Source organism: Trachurus japonicus, chromosome 1 (genome assembly GCF_045865225.1).
Source record: "Trachurus japonicus isolate A0001 chromosome 1, Traja_1.0".
Taxonomy (NCBI): domain Eukaryota; kingdom Metazoa; phylum Chordata; class Actinopteri; order Carangiformes; family Carangidae; genus Trachurus; species Trachurus japonicus.
In genome coordinates, this window is record NC_140907.1 from 14,216,431 (window position 1) to 14,238,861 (window position 22,431).

General features: G+C 43.3%; 1 long non-coding RNA gene across 1 annotated transcript; it reads left to right on the forward strand.

The window, feature by feature from the left end:
• Positions 1-6,878: 6,878 nt before the first annotated feature.
• Positions 6,879-8,990, forward strand: LOC146991542 (uncharacterized). The gene is made up of 4 exons (XR_015037111.1): positions 6,879-6,942; positions 7,602-7,656; positions 7,989-8,040; positions 8,537-8,990. It is a non-coding gene; the product is annotated as an uncharacterized LOC146991542 (long non-coding RNA).
• Positions 8,991-22,431: the final 13,441 nt, after the last annotated feature.

The window sequence follows — 22,431 nt, forward strand, 5'->3', positions numbered from 1 at the left end:
TCCCCTCTCTTTGCCCTTCTGTGATTATTAGTCTCTCTCTTTTTCTTTCTCTGGAGTTTTGTAATAAAATGAATCTCTCTCTTCAGGATATGGGTCAGTCCCCCCTCACACCCCCTACCCCTCTCTGTGCTGAGATGGACTGCTCCATCACTGTCACAAGGTTCCCAGATTGGGTGCCAAAGCCACTAATAAAGACAAGAAACACATTTCACTGCCCCATAAATACCTCTTCTCACTCTGGCCTTTGTAAATGGATGTGTGGCTATCTGCAGCTATGTATGGTATATATATAGCACATTCATTCACCCCTTTACTTATTTGACTTCCTCTTGTGTTACAGCTTTAAAGTTTAAATTCATTTCTTCTCTCATCATTTCTAGGGTGATTATCAACTCCGAAGTACCAAGGTAAGGTTTATTTACACACAATGAAACACACTTATTTCTATACATGCCTTTACTTACTGTCAGAGTCGCCCCTCCCTATACACACAGAACACACGCTGGGGCCCCACGATCCATTGGGGGGCCCCACTTTGCGCAGGGGACGCATTCTCCATAAATGTGCAAAGGATGCACATTGCGGCCTTGAGGAGTGCGTAGAGCACCAAGTCAGCCCAAGGCAGGAGAGAAAAAAAGGAGACAAGTAATCTGACACCACATGCACTGGCGCAATGATTAACAGCGAGCAGCATCTGACACCAAACAACGTTTGCCAAAGCAAGTCTGAGCTTTTCTTTCTCTCACACTCACATACAGTGACCTGAGAGATGCAGATGCGTTGACGGGGACACACCGGACACGGAAGCGTCGCGAATAGCCGTAAAGCGGAGCCAGTTTCCCTTTGGCGCCCATGTTAGCCGATTGTGTCGTTCACACCAGAAGGGCCGCAGTGCGCACCTCCGTGCCAGGCTCGCACCCTGCAGCGATCGTTTCGGCGTCATGCTCTGTCAACTTTCAAAATTAAAACAATTTTCAAAATAAAACTCTGCAATTGATGTGTGTGCGTTTGTAGCCTTTGTGTTTATTTAATCTAAACAAAGCGCGAGAGAGATGAACACACACATAGACAAAGGCTACACATTCACAACACACACACAGCTCTTTTTTCTCTCCTCTCGTCTTCTGCACCGCGATTACGGACCACAGCTGTCAATACGGTAGTTATACAATGATTTTGTAACTATTATATATTTGGGATTGGGTGTAGTCTGCCACGATAAATCTATTACTGTCACTCATAGCAATTCTAAATATGCAGTAAAATGATACTGTTAGACAGGTAACTATTACTCCTCCACTTAAAGCAGATATCAGTGGCACGGCCGTTTCGGCTAATGCTGTGTTCAAGGCAGGCTTTTGAAACCGTAAGTTACAGCTTCAAGTCACAACTACGACTTGGTAGCGTTCCAGGTAACCCGTAGCTTGTGTTTTTACCGTCCTGTTGTCTGTGAAAGTTCCCTATAACGGCCACTCGTAACTTCCGACCCGTGAACTCGTACCAGATCGAACTGGTATGACTTCACAGGAAGGAAAAACACAAAGTACGAGTTTCCTTGAACGCACCATGAGTTAGCAGCCCCCGCCCTTGTCAGGCATCAATTGGTCCTCGTGCTACGTCACCACATTCACGCGCATCCCTTGGCTGCACACACAGCCCTTCATGCCGTTCTCTCCCCTCATTGGATAACACTTGTATCCCACAAGGAAAATTTTCTCCTCGGGTTACAGCAGAGCAGAGTGACGGAGAGACTCGTGTTTAGGCTGAAATACTTCATGTAAGTGATTGCTGACGGAAAATAGGACTATTTAGGACTTATATTAACAAAAACATTCCACTGATATCTGCTTTAAGATAACTTATGAAGTAGACTGCCAAAGAAAAAAACTGCATACTGTAATCTACAGCTACCTCACAAAAACAACAATACTGAGTAACTGCATGTTTTGTTATTGAAGCTCCACGTTGAAAACACTGGCCTCAACACCAGACTCTGGCTCTGACCTCTCCATCGGACCTTAATTGCAGGTCAAGAGGGTTTTGACTAGACAAATTACAAGTCAACCTCTATTTACTTGATTAGTTCCTCCTTCTTGGGCAGAGTGCCACTTGGCTCTCAGAGGGTCCTGCTGCCACGATCCAAGTGATTAAAGGAAATTGAGTTTGGGAGATGAGGTCACTCTTGAACAAGTACAGTTTGATCAGAAAACCAATATGTGATCGCTAATTATCATGCTGTTTGTCCATCAGCGCAGACACAAGTACTCAAGTAACACTTTTGTCTGATTGGACGTCTGTGGGATGACAGGTTGTTACATTTAGTCGTTATAACAATGTTTATGTTTATCTTGTAATAGAAATACCAACATAATTGTGTTTTTGAGTAGTGGCAGTAAAATAGACAAAACAATGGTGTTGCTAAATCGCCTGTGACAGAGCTGCCAGCATTTTTGAAAGGTTTTCAAGCTTAAAAATACAACTTTGTAGATACACAGTTTATCAAGCATAGCTAAAATATACAGTAGTCTGACACCTCTTTAGTCTGCGTCTGTCTCTGACATTGTTAGTAAATGCCTTGAGGCCATAATTAGAATGCAGGCCTTGTCACAGTTGGGCATAAATGGTGCTATACACCAGTTATGTATCAGGGCTCTAACACTCGCACACGGACATGTTCTGTTGTTCTGGTTGATTATGCCTCTCCTCAGATTGAAGTTTGATGGAGCAACACTGGGAGTTTACTGAGGTCACTAGACTCCATTTACCTAAAAGCACCATAAAGGTGTAAATTACCCTGCCCTAAGAGGTCCAATAAAGCGAACAGGAGAGTCAAAGAGCCATCAATCAGGCAGTCTGTACACACCAAAACAATTTGGAGGAGAGGTCTAATCAACATTGTGCAGCTTGTGAAGTTATCCCTGTTGGCAGATCGTTGATGATGGTATTTATAGCATCCTGGGCTGCCATTTTGAAAAGAGTGATTTTGATAATGTCAGTAGTTTTTCTCTTGTGATTCGAGAACATTTGTGACAGGACAGATTGGTCTGACAGTGGAGATATACAGTATGTGCCTGTCTCCTTCAAAGAAGCTGGAGATGCATCAGTTTTTGGTAGTTTTCAAGAATCTTCTTCACAGCAGTAGTGAGGATAAACTGAGCCAGAGTAAGACATAGACATGGCTAAGTGGGAGTAGATACGTTATCACAGCACAGACAAAATTGTAGGCTATAGTATTGTTTCACTATAATTAAGTGTCATCAAAAATATTACAATCCAAAGTCCAAGGTCTAAAGTGTGTGGTGCAAATGAATTCAGAGCATGTCCATGTTTTATTTACCATTTTTATAGCAAAAAAAAAAAAACACAAAAAAAACCCAGCACAAAATTTGAAATATTTCATTCTATAAGATGAGGTATGTGAATATATCCTCAGTTGTATGTGATGAATGGAAAACACTGTGGCAGATTTACCAGGCAGTAAGAAAGAAGTTTCTCTGCAGAGCTTCATGCAAGAGACATCCATGGCACATGACACTGTTACACATAACAGGCTCCAACCTTTTGAGGCTGTATCCGGATGTTCAAACGAACTGATCTCAACCTTTGGGGACATTTTCTGCTCATTCTGTCTGTGCGTAATTTACTTTTCTCTTTCCCTACGTCTCCTCAGCTTCAAGATATTTTAATGTGAAGAAATGAACATCGACCTTACGTGCCAGACAAACCGAAAAACCAAAAAGAAAACAGTTGTAGTTTCAACAAAAATGAACATTGCTAACAAGGCAGTATTGCAGTGCTGCTGTATTGTATCACACAGGTGTTTCTTTCTGTGATTTCTCTCTTCACTCAGTGTATGAACAGCATAATGGTGTAATCATGCTCCAAATCATCCTTCTAAATGCCTCACCTTGCCATGTGCTAAACGCACACATCTGAGATCTGTTAACACCTGTTCACACAGTCTTCACCCTCTAGTCCTTTGGTTGGCTAATGATTTAACAAGAGGCGCAGAGTAAATGAAAAAGGGAAGCTATAGCTGCCTCTTCACAGACAGGGGGATCTATTTTTACCACAGTGACCTGCTCCCTGTGGTTGCCAAGACAACCGCTGCGCCATTGTTTAATCAGATTTATAAAGGCAAATGTATAAAGACACATATGCATGGCATCCATTACCATGAAGAGGAGAAAGGAATGGAACAAGTACTTTTCATTCCCACATCATAAGGATGGCCAGTTATATGGTGTGTCTTGAGCATTTTTTTCTTCTGCTGTGAGAAAATTTGCAGCCATGTTATGAAAAGTTCATGCCAACATCACATTTGTTACAAAACTGCACCTCAAAGTAGTTTCTGCTTAACAAAGATCCATGTTTATCTTTAGCGCTCCACACTGTGATTCAATGAGGCTTATAGTGGTGAAATGTCTCCTTTTTGAGCTGCCCTGAATTGATCCTGAGAGCTGTGGTGCTGTGGTAAAAACTTTTAGCTTCAGTAAGACAGTTGCAGCCCTGCAGTGTAACCAGGTCTGGGTTACTGCACAGCAGTGTTTCTCAGCTGGGGAGAGGCACCCTGGGTGGATCAGCGCTGCAGGAGGGATGATGCTGAGTTCAGTTATGAATTTCCTTTTGTGGCACATTCCCCAAATTAGCGCTGCTTCCACATTACATGTTTTATTCTGCTGCAGTCTCTAGTACAGTTTGAAACATTTATCGTCGACATAAACAAAACTATGTGTTGCATAATTTTTTTAGTTTATTTAGTTTAGGAAAAATGCAATTTCATGTATTTTCAAAATAGTATGAAACTAGTGTGTTTTTTAAAGCTAGGTCAAGTCATGCATCAATTCAAAACAGACACGGCACTTTTTAGGGAGAAGTCTAGACCAATGATCAACAACTGGCCCACGGGCCGGATTTGGCTGAGTTCTAATAGTTTACATGTCTATTTCTAGGTCTCGGTTTGTGTGTGCCTGTGAGTCAATGCACTGGGATAAGGAAACGCCGTGTCCAGAGTAAACATCCAATCACCATGCGTGGAAGTTTGGGGAGCCGGTGGGACTGCAGGGTTTTCTCTGCCTATCTTCAAAGGCGGGCCCGCCTGGGTGATTTTGGCCGCCGCCTTGGTTAATCCGTGTGTGCGTGCATGGGGGGCCGTTCCGTTTTGCGATCATGTGCGATCACAACTCAAAAGCGATGGCGTAGCGGCTTGTACTTGATGCGACATGGTTGTTTTTTCGTGCACATCCGCACTGCACAGCTACACGGACCTGCTTGATGTCAAGATTTTTCATTTAAATTATTCAAAACACCAAAGATGTGTATAAATGAAAATGATGTGCTTACAGGTAAAATAAAATATAAAATATAAACAACTAAATTCTTAGGCAAAAAGGTGAATTTAATTTCAATCTAGGCCTATTTGAATGTCAGGCCCCCAAGGGGTCTGTATGGCCCTTCGACAAATAGTTGATGACCCCTGGTCTAGACCTTCTCTTAATAAGACCCAATTAGGGATGGGGCAGATCCGATCCAGTATCAGTATCGGGTACCGATACGAGTGTAATTAATGGATCGGAAAATTCCGATCCCACCTGCGCAAATTTCCGATCCCTGAAACACATGTGCTTTCATGGTTGTCTGCTGAAATGATTCCAAAAGTTACTCCTGTTGGCTACTCTGCTAGGTGGCTGCAAAAGTGTGGAACGGATTTCCTGAAGGAGGCGTGTGCCGTGTGTCAGTGAGGCCGATGAGACACACCCCCGTTCAGGAAATACATTCCGCTGTTTGCAGCCTGCTGAGCCACTAGCAGCAGCAGCCGGGTAGCATTGAGCAGCACACATGTCCGCTGTTTGTAAATATTTCATGCTCGAAACACCGCAAAGCAAGACAGCAACGTGCAATGTAGGGCTGGGCAATAAATCGATTAATTCGAATTTGTACTTTACATCGATTTATTTTAAGAAAAACAATTTTCTCTTCAACATTCACTACCAACGCTCCCTGCTGGGCTCCCGTAGTTCAGAGTGCGCGCACCCCGCAACACCTCTCCCGTGTTGTTGCTCCCTGAAAGGAACAAGACCGCGGCAGCCCAAGCACCGACACCACCGTGTACCAGCTACCGCTAATGACGGCGGCGCCCCGACGGTCAGGCCGGTGTGTTCCGTGGCAGCGACAACGGGACCGCCGGTGCGGCGCCGGCCACCCCCAGGACAGGGCGCTGTGTGTCGGGGAGAGAAGTAGGGAGACACGGGGTCTAAAGATCGCGGAGCCGCGGTGTGCTGTGTGCAGAGCGACCCCGCTGCAGCGGAGTTTATGTTGAACAGGTAATCTTTGGTTTTATTGTGGAAGTTGTGAATCCGACACTGTTACTCCGCATTCAAAGCCGTGTTTGGTTTCTGCAGGCAGGCTTGTTGCTCTGCTCTGCTGAAGGGGGTGTGTCGTTAGGAGGCTCCGAGGGCCATACGAGCTTGAGGGGTGTGTGTGTCTGTGTGTGGGGTGCTTTTTTCAAAATTTTCTCATAATTTTTCAGATTGTAGACCAGGGGTGTCAAACGTGCGGCACGCGGGCCAAAACTGGTCCAGCAGGGAGTCCAATCTCGCCCTCAGAATGAATTTGCCAAGTGTGAAAATTACATAGAAGACAGAAGAGGCATATCGTCGCTGTCCAATGAAAACCACGTATGTCCATTTTTTTCGATTTTGAGTTTTTTCAACAATTAGAGTGATCAGGTGTCCCTCCGTGAACAGTAAGCTTTGGAAATCAAAATGACCAGTGAAAAGATGTTAAATCACCTCATCTATTTTTCACGTAACTCCCTTTGATGTCAAAGCTGTCAATCAAAGCGCGTATCTCCAGCTTCTGTGGAACAGTCCTGTCGGCGATTTTTTCCCCCTCCCACAAACCTCGCTGGGAGCAACAGCAGCTGGTCATAACAATGTCAAGGTAACGTGAAAACGATTGTTATTGTTTGTCGACTATTTTCAACTTAACATTAGCTGACATTTATTAATAATTGCTTTTATTTCGTTCAGAGAAGTAACATGCCACACTCTTTATTGAGAGCTTAGCTGACGTATTTAGCATAGCATACCTAGCTTGCTAGCAGGCAAATAAACTCGGTTGGACAGCTTGGTTTTATTATGAGATTCACTCAAACACGTATTTTTGCCATCAAACTCAAAGGAGCAAGACCTTATAATACTGCGGTCATGAACGTGACCGTAAAATGGCTTTATCTTTGAGTGAAAACCCTGGTGTAACTCACTAGCAGTAGCGCGCTAGCTCACGCCAATCTACTAACTTATAACTGACCAGATAAAAAAAATACTGACCCCGATGTTTCCGTGGTCGAGTATTTTAAACGTTGTGTACTTTGTGTAGCGCACACAATTGTTTTTTATGTGTTTTTCTCCCTCCTCTTGGGATGTCTGTGTCATTAAAGGGCATGTGTGAGTTTGTCAACATTAGTTATGAGGCACTTGTGGCAAATGTGAGGGTCAGCAGTGAGGAAGGTTTGATGCTCTGGCTATCTCAATCCTAGTTTCCAACAAAGTCAACATTGTATTCAGTGGACTAAACCTGTTTCTCTTTATTGTTCTTAGATTCATCTGGTAGTGACTCTGACCATGATGAAGAGGATACACCTGCCCAATGAGGGTTGGTGGCTTATCATGATTATCACATTACACACTTTGCTTCCAACACCCCATGTTTGATTTTGTGTAGTTAAGCTCAAAGTCAGTCTCAGAGCTAGTTCTGATAAAGCAAACTTCTGCTGTATTTCAGAGTTATAGACCATCATCTAGTATGTGGGTAAATTTCAAAATTCTGAATCAAGAATTTTTAAGAGATGATAAGAGATGATGAAGTACAGAGCAACTGAGGTTTTCAAAATTTGCCGGTTGAATCAACTGATACAAGCTCAATTCTGAATATTGGGAACATTGCATTCAGTGTATTAAATGTGTTTTTGTCCTTATTGTTCTTAGATTTGCTTGAAAATGATTCTGGTGATGACCTGGAGTACTATAGCCAATGAGGGTTGGTAGCCTATTATTATTAGATTACATTACACTTCCACATCTCCATATTGGGTTTGTGTAGAACTTAAAGACCAAAGCCTGTCACAGATCTAGTTTTGAGAAAAGTAAACCATTGCTGTATTCAGTTGCCAGTCAAAGCAAAGGATAATGCAAGCTCATTTTTGAATATTGTGAACATTGCATTCAGTTTACCAAATGTGTTCCTCTTTGTTAATTCACTTGAAAACAAATCTGCTGATGAAAAACAAAAACACGCACACATTTCTCACAAACAAAAATCCACACACACGCTGAGAAGTCATGCACCTCTGAGCAGTCAGGTAGTTTTTATCATACTGTACTTTTTTTCCCCACAAATATTGACTTCATTTTAAGTGTAGTGCTGTAAAATATAAAACATTAGCATTACATAAATTTTTTTAATGTTCAATTCATCAAATTATGACTGTTTTCATGAAATCCCCCCCCCCCTTCTGTTTTTTCTTTTCTACTAGGTACAATGTGGATGGCACTATGGAGTATAAAGTACTCCACTCAACTGGGAACCCTATCCATCCCTGTCTCTCAGGAAGAAGTGTGCCAGTGTTGCCCCACTCTACTCATCCAGCCAAAAGATTACAGCTGTGAAATTCAAGCAGCTGCAAGAACTGAAAACTGAACTGAAGTTTTACCTTAAGACTTTCATGCCTTTTATGATGCACTTGATCACGAGTCAAGATCAATTCAAGTTACACATGCACACACAGCATGCATACACTCACTCACAGCTACCACAGTTTAATTTGTGCTGAGGTTGCCTTGTGTACGGGTCAGGTTCTTGTGGTCAAGCTGGAGGTTTGGGAGGTCCAAAGCCAAGTGTCATGACAGCTCTCTCTTTTCCTTACAGGTGCGAGGAGTGTGGTGGTTCACTGTGAGACCAAGAGAGGTGTGTCCAGTGTCAGAGCTACAGGGAGGACCAACAGGTTTAGATGACCCCCTGTGTGAGGGATACCAGAGGTGGGTGAAACCCCAGCATGTGGACTTCCATGGGGGAAAAGAGGTATGGTTGTAGTGTGATGTGTGAGGAACACCCATGTGCATCAAGTCCATGGACATGCTCCCTGAACTGTGACACAGCTTCTACAATGGTTGAGGGTGTGTTTTAATGCCAGTACCAGCTAGACTGGTGCTTTGGCCTGGCTGTCAAGCTGTTACATTTGTTCACTGCAGACTCAGGTTTTAAACCAGTAACCATTCTCTTCCTTTACCAGTCTGACTTGTTTACACAGGTGAAATCTGTGTCTGGATGTGTGTGACTGTATGACTCTTGGTCAGGCTGCACTTTAGAGGCTGGGCCCTGAACTTGCAGCTTGACCAAGAGTCATACAGTCACACATCCAGACACAGATTTCACTCAGGTGAGAGGAGACTGTTCTCTCCCTTCGTAGGCACACACGCACAGCTGCACAGGCACTCACACACATGTACACACAGAGGCATAAACACACACGTGAACATGCATACATGGCACACACATACGTGCAGTCACACATCCATACAGTCATGTGTGTGACTGTATGACTGTTGGTCAAGCTGCAAGGGTCCCAGCCTCTAAAGTGCAGCTTGACCACGAGTCATACAGTCAGACTGGTAAAGGAAGAGAATGGTTAATGGTTTAAAACCTGAGTCTGCAGTGAACAAATGTAACAGCTTGACAGCCAGGCCAAGAGCACCAGTCTAGCTGGTACTGGCATTAAAACACATCCTCAACCATTGTACAAGCTGTGTCACAGTCTTCTCCCGTTCAGGGAGCATGTCCATGGACTTGGTGCACATCTCACTACAACCATACCTCTTTTCCCCCATGGAAGTCCACATGCTGGGGTTTCACCCACCTCTGGTATCCCTCACACAGGGGGTCATCTAAACCTGTTGGTCCTCCCTGTAGCTCTGACACTGGACACACCTCTGGTCTCACAGTGAACCACCACACTCCTCACACCTGTAAGGAAAAGAGAGAGCTGTCATGACACCTGGCTTTGGACCTCCCAAACCTCCAGCTTCACCACAACACCAAATAACCTGAGCCGTACACAAGGCAGTCACAGCACAAATTAAACTGTGGTAGCTGTGCACCATCACACAAACAAGAAACACATTCATACAACTGCAGTACACAAGCACAACATTAAAAATGAAACTTTTTTAAAAATCTGTTTTGTATGTTCAACTTCATAGATACAATGTTGCAATTAACACACTACATACCTAATTGTGATGGGTTTCCCTACCACTGTGTATTTATTTATTTATTAAATACAATTCTTTGATGCATGTATTGTTGGTATGTTGTTGTTTGGTGCACCTTTAAATGACTTGGGCCATGCCTGATCCTTGTCTGTTGAACACATGGAATTTCTATCATATTTTTTGGCAGAGTACATAAATTATTTACTAAGTATTTTGTTGCTTTAAGGCTTGTTGCTTTATGATCTTCTAGTCCAGTGGTACAGTAGCAATATTGAGCTAAACTGGTCGTAATTACCAGCTTCAACTGCAGAAGAGAAATGCACCAGAAGTCTGCTGCTGGAGTTTACTGAAGCTAATGATGTCAGTCATTTGTTATGTATTGTTAGTAAACTAGTGGTTTAATAATGGCTTGCAGCAGTTAATATACTAAGTAGCCTACAGTAAGAAGGACGATGTTTACGCCCCCCCCCCCCCCCCCCCCTCCCTCATCCGGAGACGTGGAGACTGAGAGGAGTGAAGAGAAAAAAAAAGTAGGCTACGGTAGGACGGAAGTGCAGTCAGGCAACGTCTGTGTAACTTTTGCCATCATAGCCATAACAGTGTGTAGTTGTGTAGGTAGGCAACTGTTTATTTCATTCAGCTTACATGTTTTATGTGAAGAAACTACGGATGATATGTAACGTAGCATTTAAAAAAAAACATCAGAGCGCATTAAGCTGTCAATGAAACGCGATCTGGCCATTCTAATTAATGATGAGAAAAAAACGTATCTCCGCCGTCGCGGTAAAAATAAACACGTAAATCCATTTAAACACGATTTTAGTAAAATGTGGATTATATCATGACACTCACATGTGTATGACCACATTTAATGTTATTGTAGCAAATTTGATGATACCACATTCAAACACTGTGAAATTACGGTGTTTTTTCCATTTCCTGTAAAAGTACCGTTTTGGACATACGTGTTCTACGTCGGGCAGCGACGATATTATTGTTGAAATTGCACATGTATTTTTATGAAGAAATTTCAGATTGTTCATAATATGTTTTGTAAAAGAATAGTTCATTAACTGTAAACATCTTATAATACAAAGGGAAAAGTTCTTCTTTTTATTTATACCTTATCATGCTATTATTCTACTGCTCTGGCCCACTTGAGATCCAGTTGTGCTGTTTGTGGCCCCTGAATGAGTTTGACACCCCTACGTAGAACATAGCTTTAGGTGGGAGGGGAAAATCTAAAAAAATAATTGAATTTAAAAAAAAAGCTCTGGTATCGGAATAGTATCGGTATCGGCAGATATCCAAATTCTTGTATCGGGATCGGATCGGAAGTGAAAAAATGTGGATCGGTGCATCCCTAGACCCAATAATCCCCACTAAGAGCGAGTACACATGGCAACAGTGGTGAGCAGTTCTTGACTCCTGTCCCTAATTGGTCTTTTACAAGTTCAGTCTAGGGCAATGACATTGATAACATCCTACAATTAACTATAAACATACAGATCTATAGTCTAAAAGAGACAACAAGCAAGCAGGCAAATAGCCAAAGATAATTCAGAGCAGGGTTTCCGCCGCCACCACTGCTTAAAAAAATCCTAGCGGAAACACTGTAGAGTATTGACAAATACCTAAAAATAAGTGCAGTTCTGGTTTGATTTTTATCAGGGCTTAACCTTTCTTTTAAAGGAATCTTTGTCTGGAGTCAGTTGGATTTTATTCAGTGTTTGGGTGTCAACAGCCCTTGCCCAAATTTAGATTTACGATGTGTTATTTCACTGCTGCCGTTCACGATACTTTTAGTGACTCTGTTTCTGTCTTGCCTTTGATTTATCTGCAGAGAAACATTCTGAGAAATTCTCAATACTAAGTTGATTGTATTTTTTCAGTATGGGACATTCATTGATGCCTCAGACGATCAATGTTCTCATTGAACTCTTACAAAGAAAAGTATTATAGTGAACTTCCCCAAAGTGTCAAACTGTTAGCCTGACAAGCCAGACTATATCACTAAAATGTATAGTCTGGCAACGACCGGTAGACCAAGGCTCAATCCAGGGGGGGGGGGGGGGGACTGTCTTTCAAACTGCCTCTGCACGCAATAGGGTAGCGCTACGACCAATCAGAGCAAAGAGCAGGATGACGTTAGCCTGACAAGCCAATTAAAATATAAGTCGTCATCGCGTTAAGCCTGCCCAACGACTCTCTAAACAGATAGAGTGATGTGATTGGTGAACACAATCGGTGTTCGAGACTCAAAAAGTTCCTATGGCTCGTTTCTAGACCCACCTACGGAGCAAATATTTTTGCTGCCGCTAGGGTGCGTCTAGATTTCTAGGCTATCAAACTGTTCCTTCATATTGAAATGTGTTGCAGTTGAATATTTGAATGAAGGATTGAACAGATCCTGAATGCACACACCTGTTTCCTACGACCACTCAGAAAATCGAATAGTGTTTATACAGTACGTAGTTGTTACCAACAACTATAAGGAGGAAGACGGTGTAGTGTTGCAGTAATTGGGTCACAACAAAAGTGACAAAGACGATTGAGTCAAACATGAAAATAGACAGTAAGAGAGTAGTTTAAACATAGCCAGGGAGGGTGTGAAGCAGGTGTGAACACTGGATCGCAAGATTTGAGACTCTGAAGCTACTGGATGAACTGATGTATTAAAGAAACATAAAGGCACCTTCGGTTAAAACTTAACCCTCACTCATGCTTTTAACTTCACACTACTACATGTACAGAAGCTAGAAGATACTGGGCCACCAGCACATAATGCATTATGAAGACACCAGTGCAGAGTACCTTCAGAATTATGGTTAAATTAATTCAATGCTTCAAACATTATTTTTGGCTGGGAGTAGAGGAGGGGTATTAGTAAATCAGTGATTTGTTTTTAATGGAGAAGGGGGGGTGGGGGGTGAAAGGGAGGGAGAGATGGAGAGGGAGGCTGTCATCAGTTTATGAGCCAGAATGTGGGTGGTGATATTGACTGGTGTTTCATTACCCTTGAATAGACTATTGATCAGCCTGTTATGAAGCGTTGTCTATTTCGGTAACACGCACACAAGCACGCACAAGCACGCACACACCAGCACGCACTGTCCTGACAATAGGCTTGTCTGTCACTGTAATGATTGACTGGCAGACCCTTGTCTCTCTCTCCATCACTTTGACACACGCAGATGCCCACACACAAATACACAATCAAACTAGCGTACAAGATTCCTCCTACGCCGACACCCTGTTTCTTTCTCTACCCACGCACACAAACACACATACACACATACACAGCACAATACCTTCAGTCTCTCTCATCTGTAGCCTCCCATCACAATGCTATCTCTGCTCATTATGTCTCCTTTGTGTCCCTGCCCTACTGCCAAGAGCAATGGGGCCAGAGCTCCTATTGTTCCAAGCCCTGTCTATCAAGCCACAGTGCCGGCTTATCAAAATGAACATTACCATAACACTGGACCCGCTGGCATCTTAGACAAAAAAAAGAAGCAAATACCAAAAGGTGAGCTGAGCAAACCCCACAATACAACTCCACATAATGGTGTCTTGACATTTCCAGAGCGACAGGCAATAGGAGGCTAATAGCTTTCTTGGTATACGGCTGTGTGATTATATATTTGTTTTTCCGCTGGCGTATGCTTGTGTGCATACATAAAAGTTTATGTAAAAACATACAGCATATGCATGTTAAGCTGTCTATAACACTGCAGAAAATTCATTTATGGGCAAGATAAGAACCTGGCTATGAGGAGCATCATGAAAAATTAAATGAAAAGTGAAAAAATGTCCAACAGCTAACTAGCTTATAGTAGCAACGCTATGTACCTGAAGTTCGAGGCTTAACAACTACACTGACTGTAAACTTGTGTTCATAAAAGCTTTGTTTATGACAAGCGGATAAGTCATGTGGCACTGTGTTTATACTGGGTATGTTACAATAAGTTTGATTATGAATGTTATTTACACTTTTAGTTACCTTCTATGGCACAAACCAGGTCACAATACGACATCCAGAGCTTTATGGGATGGTTTGCAGCTGGAGCAGCAGGGATGAGAGTCAGTGCCTCCACATCTGAGGCCATGGCTCTAAGGAGAGGACTGGTTCCTCCATGTTGGAGTGTGTTGCTGCCCCAAATAAAGAAGTCCTGTTCATGGGTGAGGGTAAGATGAGGAGATCGGCAATGGGTGGGGGCAACGTAACAGTCAATCTTCATTAATTATCATCATGAGCTCTGAGTGGTGACAGAAAGAACTGCACATGAACTGGGTTTCCTCCATAGGGTAGTTGGGCTCAGCCTCAGAGGAGCTCAGACATCAGCAGGGAGCTCAGAGAAGAGTCGCTGCTCCTTAATGTCAAACAAGGCCAGCTGAGGTGGTTCGGGCATCTGATAAGGATGCCTCCCTTTGGAGGTTTTCCAGACTGTTTAACTGGGAGAAGACCCTGAGGCAGACCCAAATCCCGCTGGAAGGATTGCATATCCCATCTGGCCTGGGAACGCCTTGGGATCCCACAGGAGAAGATGGAAAAGTGCTGCCAGAGAGAGGGATGTCTTGAACATCCTGCTTAGGCATGCTGCCACTGCAACACAGCCCCTAAATAATAAATGGAGGAAAAAGGATGGATGAGTTACCAAGCAAGCGACAGTCACTCAGCTCAGTTTGACCTCCTCTTCTTCAGGTGCGTGTGTCAGCTTGTGAATATGCACCATTATTTTAAAATCATCCATTCATCTGTCTGGGCGTATGTGTGTAGACGATGTGTTCTCTGAGGATCACCGTCAGTTGGGGAAATGATAACGACACGTATTGTGTGTGACAACACTACCCTGTGAAATAACTCATTAGAATCAGATCCCTTTGGTCCAATAGTGTTTGACTATACTTTGACTTGTCTAGAAGAACCATGATAATTTTATTTTCTCCCATTCAGCTCAACTGGAGAAGGAGTCCAAAGTTCATGGTGTATGGGAAACCTCTGGAAACACAGGGACCACTTTTTGGGGTGTATTACTCGTAAGTTTCTAGTGGCTGATTAACTAATGGCGCATTTCCACTAGCACGGCTCGGCTCGAAACATTTTCAGGCGAGAAAGTAGTCGTTTAGATCCCCAACGTATTGAAAATCTGACAAAATACCAGCTGTTTACAATTTTGTTCCGACGAAGTCGGCGTCACTAAAGCTAGCCGTAGTGAGCAACGCACTTCCGGTTATTTTCACAAAATAAAATACCCGTTGCCTTTTATCATAAGGAAAGCCATTACGATAGAATTGGTGCTTTTACTTTGTAAACAGGAAGTGAACCTACCCTCGCTGTAGCTAACTTTAAACCGCCGTTTTGACTGCTCTCGTCCCGTTAACGGCATTTAACCATTCAATATGCCTTACCGGAGAGTCTTGCCAGCTCTGAGATCGGCCTGGTTCATTGTAAAACATTTATTTATTGATGTAAATGTGGTGTTTTCTGTGCGTACAGACCCCAAGGCAGTGCTGCTCTTCTGTCTAACCATGGTTTTGTATTCAAACAAACTTCTGCTACAGCCACAATTGTTAGATTTCATCAGAGACCAACATTTATCCCCTAAAAAGAGTTTAACCAGCCGGTGGTAAACCTCTAAAAGCCATCGGGTAAGTTAATTAGCGGCCGTTTTCTCCCCGGGGTGACGACCGTAGGCTGGTCGGCGGAGCACGTCAGGAGCCGGGCTGCTGCCTCTATGATGTCGCGGTCGCTGCTCGGACCTGGAGCTTCACTTCTCCGAAAAACATCGGGGCAAACTTCTAAACAGCCGTCGTTTGGATAAACTAACCACACATTGGGGATCTAAACAGTTACTTTCTCGCATGAAAAAATATTTAAACTTAATAAAGTCACGTAACAACAGGCTTCAGCAGGAACATTTCTGTTGTCGGACGTCGCGCGGTTATGGCGCTTCCAGTGACGACACTCATCGGCCAATCAGTGGAAGGCCAGCTGACGTCACGTTTTAGTAACGCTTCGGCTCGCTTGGAACCAGGGCTGAGGTGATACCAAAAGTGTACCTGGTTGCAGGTACTGCGTGCTAGTGGAAACACGCAAATAGCGCGCCGAGCCGAGCCGAGCCGAGCCGAGCCGAAGCGCGCTAGTGGAAACGCGCCATAAGAGACACACGAGAGTGGCTGGTTGCAATTTTAAGTTGAATGTCAGTGCACTGTAAGTGTCTGATTATTTATGACTTTAGATGAGTGTGTTTTTCTGCACAGCTGTCAGTCAGTGTTTGTGTTGTCGAGTGACTTGCTGTTTTAAAATATTCATCGGTCTATTCCCCTCTATGCAAATTTCATCCCTGCACCAGTGTGTATGCAGAATCTTTTTCAATCCCACCTCCATTCACACAAACCAGTGCACACATAGCCCATTGAGAATTCAAAGCCACTTCTATCTGGCACTGGACGGGAGAGTATGATTATACTTTGCCCGGTCTCTGGCTTGACACCACCCCCACCGCTACCACCTCTCCTCTGTGTCTGGCTCCCATCCGTCTGTCTTATCTTCTTTGTGCTGCTTCATTGTTAATCAGTCCTATTTACTCTCAGCACTTGCCAAAAGACCTCTGGCTCTTAGAATTGGCTTTGCCTGTGATGATTGGATGGAGGGACCAGTATGATTTGTCACAGAGGATGGAAGCAACACAAGCAGGGAGGACCCGAAACAAAGACACACAGAAGGACAGGTGTGGACAATAGGTTACTAGACGCAGGTTATAGGCTCACAGAGAACCACGCAGGAACATAAGCAGACAATCTAGCATGGAGCTGCTGAGTGGGAAAAGGAGGGAACTGACAACAGGTGTTTCAATGGGCAAGGAGACTGATGTGAGTGGGAACAGACGACAGGTGAGCAGGTGAATGGAATAGGCACTATGGTCTGTGGACATCTGGTGGGTGGACAGGAATTGGCTGGAGACGGTAGTGAAAATAAACATAAATGAAAAAGGAATTTTGACAGAAGCGGTGGTATGTCCAATGAGGGAACAACAGAGCTGGGACATAAAGGAGGACACATACTGTATGAATATGACAACTTATTACAGTTATTACAGTTCTGATGTCCTATTTATAACTAGTTTGCTTTTGTGTCATGTGATTTCCTTCCGTTGCCAGTTTACCACTTCAAGTATTTCAGTTCTACCACAGTACTGTAAAATTCTTGTACTGCTCATTTCTTATGCTATATTCATGTGACTTCCTACACAAACTCAAAAGCATCTGTCCTCTAAATTTCAATATAGATTCTTGCATAATTCATTTTATTCTATTTTAGCCACAGTCCCTCTGTGCTGTGCACACTATTGATCCTGAAATAAAGACATGAAAATTCATGGGCAGAGAGATGCAGAGTAGACATATGTCAAAAATATGGAGGCAGAGGTGCATAAACAGCAGACTGACACACACAGATGCACAAGGACGAGAGACCTTACACACATACAGATGGACACTCACTCAAGAGTGCATCCCTGCATGCCCGCACAAATACATGCACAAACTTTGTGCACACACAGGCACATGGGTACAAAGACACACACAAGGGCATAGCATAACAATCCTCTTAAGTCTCCCCCTGTTGCCCCGAGCTTTGATCGGTATCCACCACAGTCCTTGACCACCACACACATACATGCAGTCAGCCAGTGTTTCTCTTTAGGCAGAACAATCACAGCAGAGGTCACACTATCAAAATTTCAGGCTTTGTGGGTGCACCGCTACTTGTTGGTCAAAGTCACCAGATAAATACATTTCCATATTCATGCCTGTTATTTCCAGTTAAAAAGGTCATCTGCTCAGCAGCAATTTGCATAGCAGAGGGGTACACAGGGAGGTGAGCGGTGGATGAGTCACAGAAACAGTGCCAGGGATTCTTCAGATGCCTTAAGTTTTTGTTATCGTCAACCTCAAGCTGTGTCGGTGCCAGCGCTGTGCTGGTCTTTGTTAGCAGATTCCTGAAAATAGCTGTTGCCTAGGTAATATCAAATTACAAATATGGGTCATGGATATATCTGAAGGTTTTTCCTGCATGGAGAATTTGGTGGCGGCCACCGCCAAATTCCTTACCACCACCAGCAAATGAATGGCTCATCCCTACACTCTTAACGCTTTGCTCAACATGAAGTTAACAGCTCCACGACATAGTAAGTGACATTAATCGCACAACACAACAAATTGATAAAGAAAATCGCTGCCAACGATTTTTATTGATTTTAGCAATCCGACGTTGCAGCCCTAGCAGATACAATACCCTGAAGAAGAGTGCTGCAGGCTGTTCAGGTCCTGCTACAGGTGGTGGGAGTTGATTTCTGAATGGAAGGCTGCTGTGCCCGCCGATCAGTTGGGAAGCGAAAACAGAGGGAAAAAAGGGATAAGGGACAGACACAGACTAACCCTAAATACTAGCTATTACAAATGACAAATGAAGTGCTATCTATTTGGCATTTGACCCAGTTGTGAAGTGGAAAATGTAACTATGAAGTGTTTGTGCATTTGGCTGTGGGCACTTACACTTTAATGGATGTGTTTATACATGAAAATAAATCTGGAGGCAACAAACCACCAAGGACTGCCAAGTAAATTAAAGGAGCAAGAAGGAGAGACATAAGTAGAGGAGAAGATAAGAGGGCCTCCCACAGTGACCTAAGCAATGCCAGAGGGGAATGAGGACCCTGATTCTGTTGAGCTGGCCTTTTCTCCTGTCTGCCTCAAATGAGGTCTGCTAACTGCTTTCCGTATCACCTCACACAGAGGCAAACAAGCCTAACCTGGAGGGAACTAGGCTGCACATTGAAACTGCACTGAAAAACTCTCACTTTCCTCTAAACATATTCTTTTTTTTAAATATCAGTCACCCATGAGGAGGCTGTGTTGTTTGGATCAATAATCACAATAATGACCTGATTAACATTGGTGAATTTATTTCCCAATTTACCTACCTATACTGCTGGCTGTGCATAAATTATCCACTGAATTTAAAAGCTTGCTCTCAAGACAGTTAAACTTACCTCCTCTCCTCCATTAGATGAACTGGACAGATGCAATACAACATAACTACTAGATTTGGGCAGCAGATTTGATTTAATTTTGAAGTGCATCAACATTATCATCCAGAATCACATCCAGTCCCAGTGCTATTTGTTCTCAGCTGTCCAAGATGTTACACAACCACCAATGGATACTTGCTGCATGATGTTCTCACAGCCAAGTTTAAAATCTACACCCCATATCATCACTATAGTCATTATCCAAACTGAAGACTCGGCCCACCAGCCAAAACTTCAGCCTGCGCTCCATTAGCCCTCACTGCCAGCCGGGCCAGATGGCCACTGCCCGGCTCGGCCACCATGAGGCCAGGTTGGACTCATCAAGACAGAGTGGATCATTTCACCATCCCACTCTGCATCTGCATCCATGCATGACACACTCACACAAACACACTGTGATGAAAACAAATGGCAGACTGTATCATTGTCCCCTTTGTTTATAATCACAACTTTAAGTTCCAAATCCTGAAAGTGGGAGTGAAGCAATATGTTGCTCAGTAACATTGCAGCATGTTCAGTGATATAATGAAATACAATGATAAAATAAATGTGTCTGCTAGCTTACATTTTTCCAAGCCATTTTTACCATAGTACCATTACTGTCCATATTATCGATAGCTTAGTCCATACTGCAATACTAGTTAAACCAGCACTAAGTAACTTTTCAACATTCATAAAATATTTTCGTAACTTTTGTGATGATACATCGACATCAACAGGTTGAATGACACCTCTGTCATGGCCTGAGGGGGTCTGTATCACTTTCTCTGGCACTGACTCTGACTTTTGTGCCAATCACAATTGGTTTTATAAATCAGCCACTGTGAGCCTGCCCCCCTCCCCCCCGAGGCACTGGTGCCCGCAGTCTTAATGTTGCACTGTGATTGAAATGCATTTGTTTTGTTTTGTATTTGACCTGTTTGTGTTTTTGTGTTGTTCTGCCTGTCGCACAACAAATTGCCCCCTCGGGGGATAATAAAGTTTTCTGAACTGAACTGAACTAAGCAGCTTTGAGGTGGATGGTAGTATCCCGACTCTCACTTAAGTTTCACTTTCACGAGTCACGACAAGGAGGGAGCAGGCAATGTGGCACGTTCCTGTCGGATTGTGTATGTGCAGTGCACAGCTCCACGGATGTGCATGAAAAAAAGCGCATTGCACACTACATCGTCGCTTTGACTGCAGAAAGCTTCTCAACATAGTGTGAGGAACTGTTGTGTTTACGCTCTCACAAAAACCTGGCTGAACTAGAGCACCGTGAGTGCTGTGATCCAGCTAGAGGAGCTAATGCTACATCGAGTCGACAGACTCTAGCTGTATAGCTAAGACGGGGTGGTTTGTCTGGACACTGTAGTAGTTTCCACTCACTGCTCCCCACACGTAGAGCTATTGATTGTAAAGTGCCAACCCTTCGGCTGACTCCACGCTAAGCCAAGATGTGGATTTGTGGGAACTACTACTACTATAGATTGTGTTAGGTGGCATTTCAAAAGGAGAAGAAAAAAAGCCTGTGTACAGAGAAGACAACCAAGGATAGCTGATGAAAACTGAACTGTAAGTGGGATTATTTGTGGTTCATGAAGCAACAATAATGCTTCAAACCCTACCATTTCAAAAGGAAACAGAGCATTTGCCAGCATGTCAGAATACAACTGCACAACATCAAGCCAAAATGAAATCATCTAACCAAGCACAAAATAATCCAGAGACATCTCACACATGGGGTATCCAGTAACATACTATTTCCTCTAATTGTACTGCATGTTCCAGCAATAAACCATATGAGCCGATTCACATTGGTAAGCACTGGATGTGATCATACAGGGATTAGTGTATGCACAGTGTGTGTGTGTGTGTCTGTTAGAGAGAAGAGTGTGTGTGTGCAAAGGCATGGATCCAATTAGGATTCAGGCAGTTAATGGGCATAGGCCTGATGGTGTGTGATTGCCTGGGTCTAATGCGTAGCAGACACTGGGGGAACATCAGCCCTCATGTCTATACACACACTTTGGTAGAAAACTGCAGGCACCACAAAGCTTTCACCTTCCTCTCCCTCTCTCCTTTTCCTTGTTTTTATACTTTGTTTTCCTGTACTTTTCTGTTACTTTTACACGAAAACACTCACATCAACTGTCTCTTACTATCTCACACACATACTCACTCACACTGCCTAATGAATAATGGCTGAAGACTGGGGTGTAGAGGTTATTCATTTACAAAGCACTTCCCCTGCTTTCATCTCCCAGTAGGGGCATCACTCTCACACCGGATGAACCTCAAGAGACACAGAAAGGTAGAGATGGAGAATTTAATATGCTTAGTATATTGTGTGCGGGCTGATGAGTCAACTTCAGCACACGCACGCACACACGCACTAACACTCTGCAGTTTTGCCTCTTCGTTTGCTGAATACTGCTACACGAAGAACCCAGAGCATAATGGAGATGTAGCCTGAATCCACACACACATCTGCACAGTGTCAGTGTGACTGGATTAATGTTGTTGTTGTTGTTTACTGTAATACTGTTTGCATGGAGCAGTTTGATCACTACATTTACATGCAGTTTTGCAAGAAAGTGGGACAGAGAAGTACATCTACAGGTCCACACAAAACAGGTGCTGCAGCAAATTTGGTGGTGATGTTAACTGACTCACCATTTTCAGCTCAGCTTTGATGATTTATGCATATTAAAAGCCACAGAAATAACAGAGATGTGAAGACTCCTGTTGAAAATAATACACTGCTGAGCTGTTAACCTTTTGTATAGTGTAGTTTAATAGCAACAGCCCAGTCTGAATGTCAGGCCTTATGAACAGCATGCATTCACTGAAGTGCATTCGATCAGTAATGAGACCATAAAAAGTGAATAAACTCAGTGACCAGGAATCTTTAATCTTAAGTGTATGTGATTCAAATCAGCAAAATAATGTGTTTATTTCCATGTCATGGACTGGCTCACTAGGTCACTAAGTTACACTTAAAGGTGTACAGAAAAGAAAACTGAATTTGAGCCCACTCTGGATCATAAAATTAGTGTAATAACTCATCTTTCAGACGATGTAGG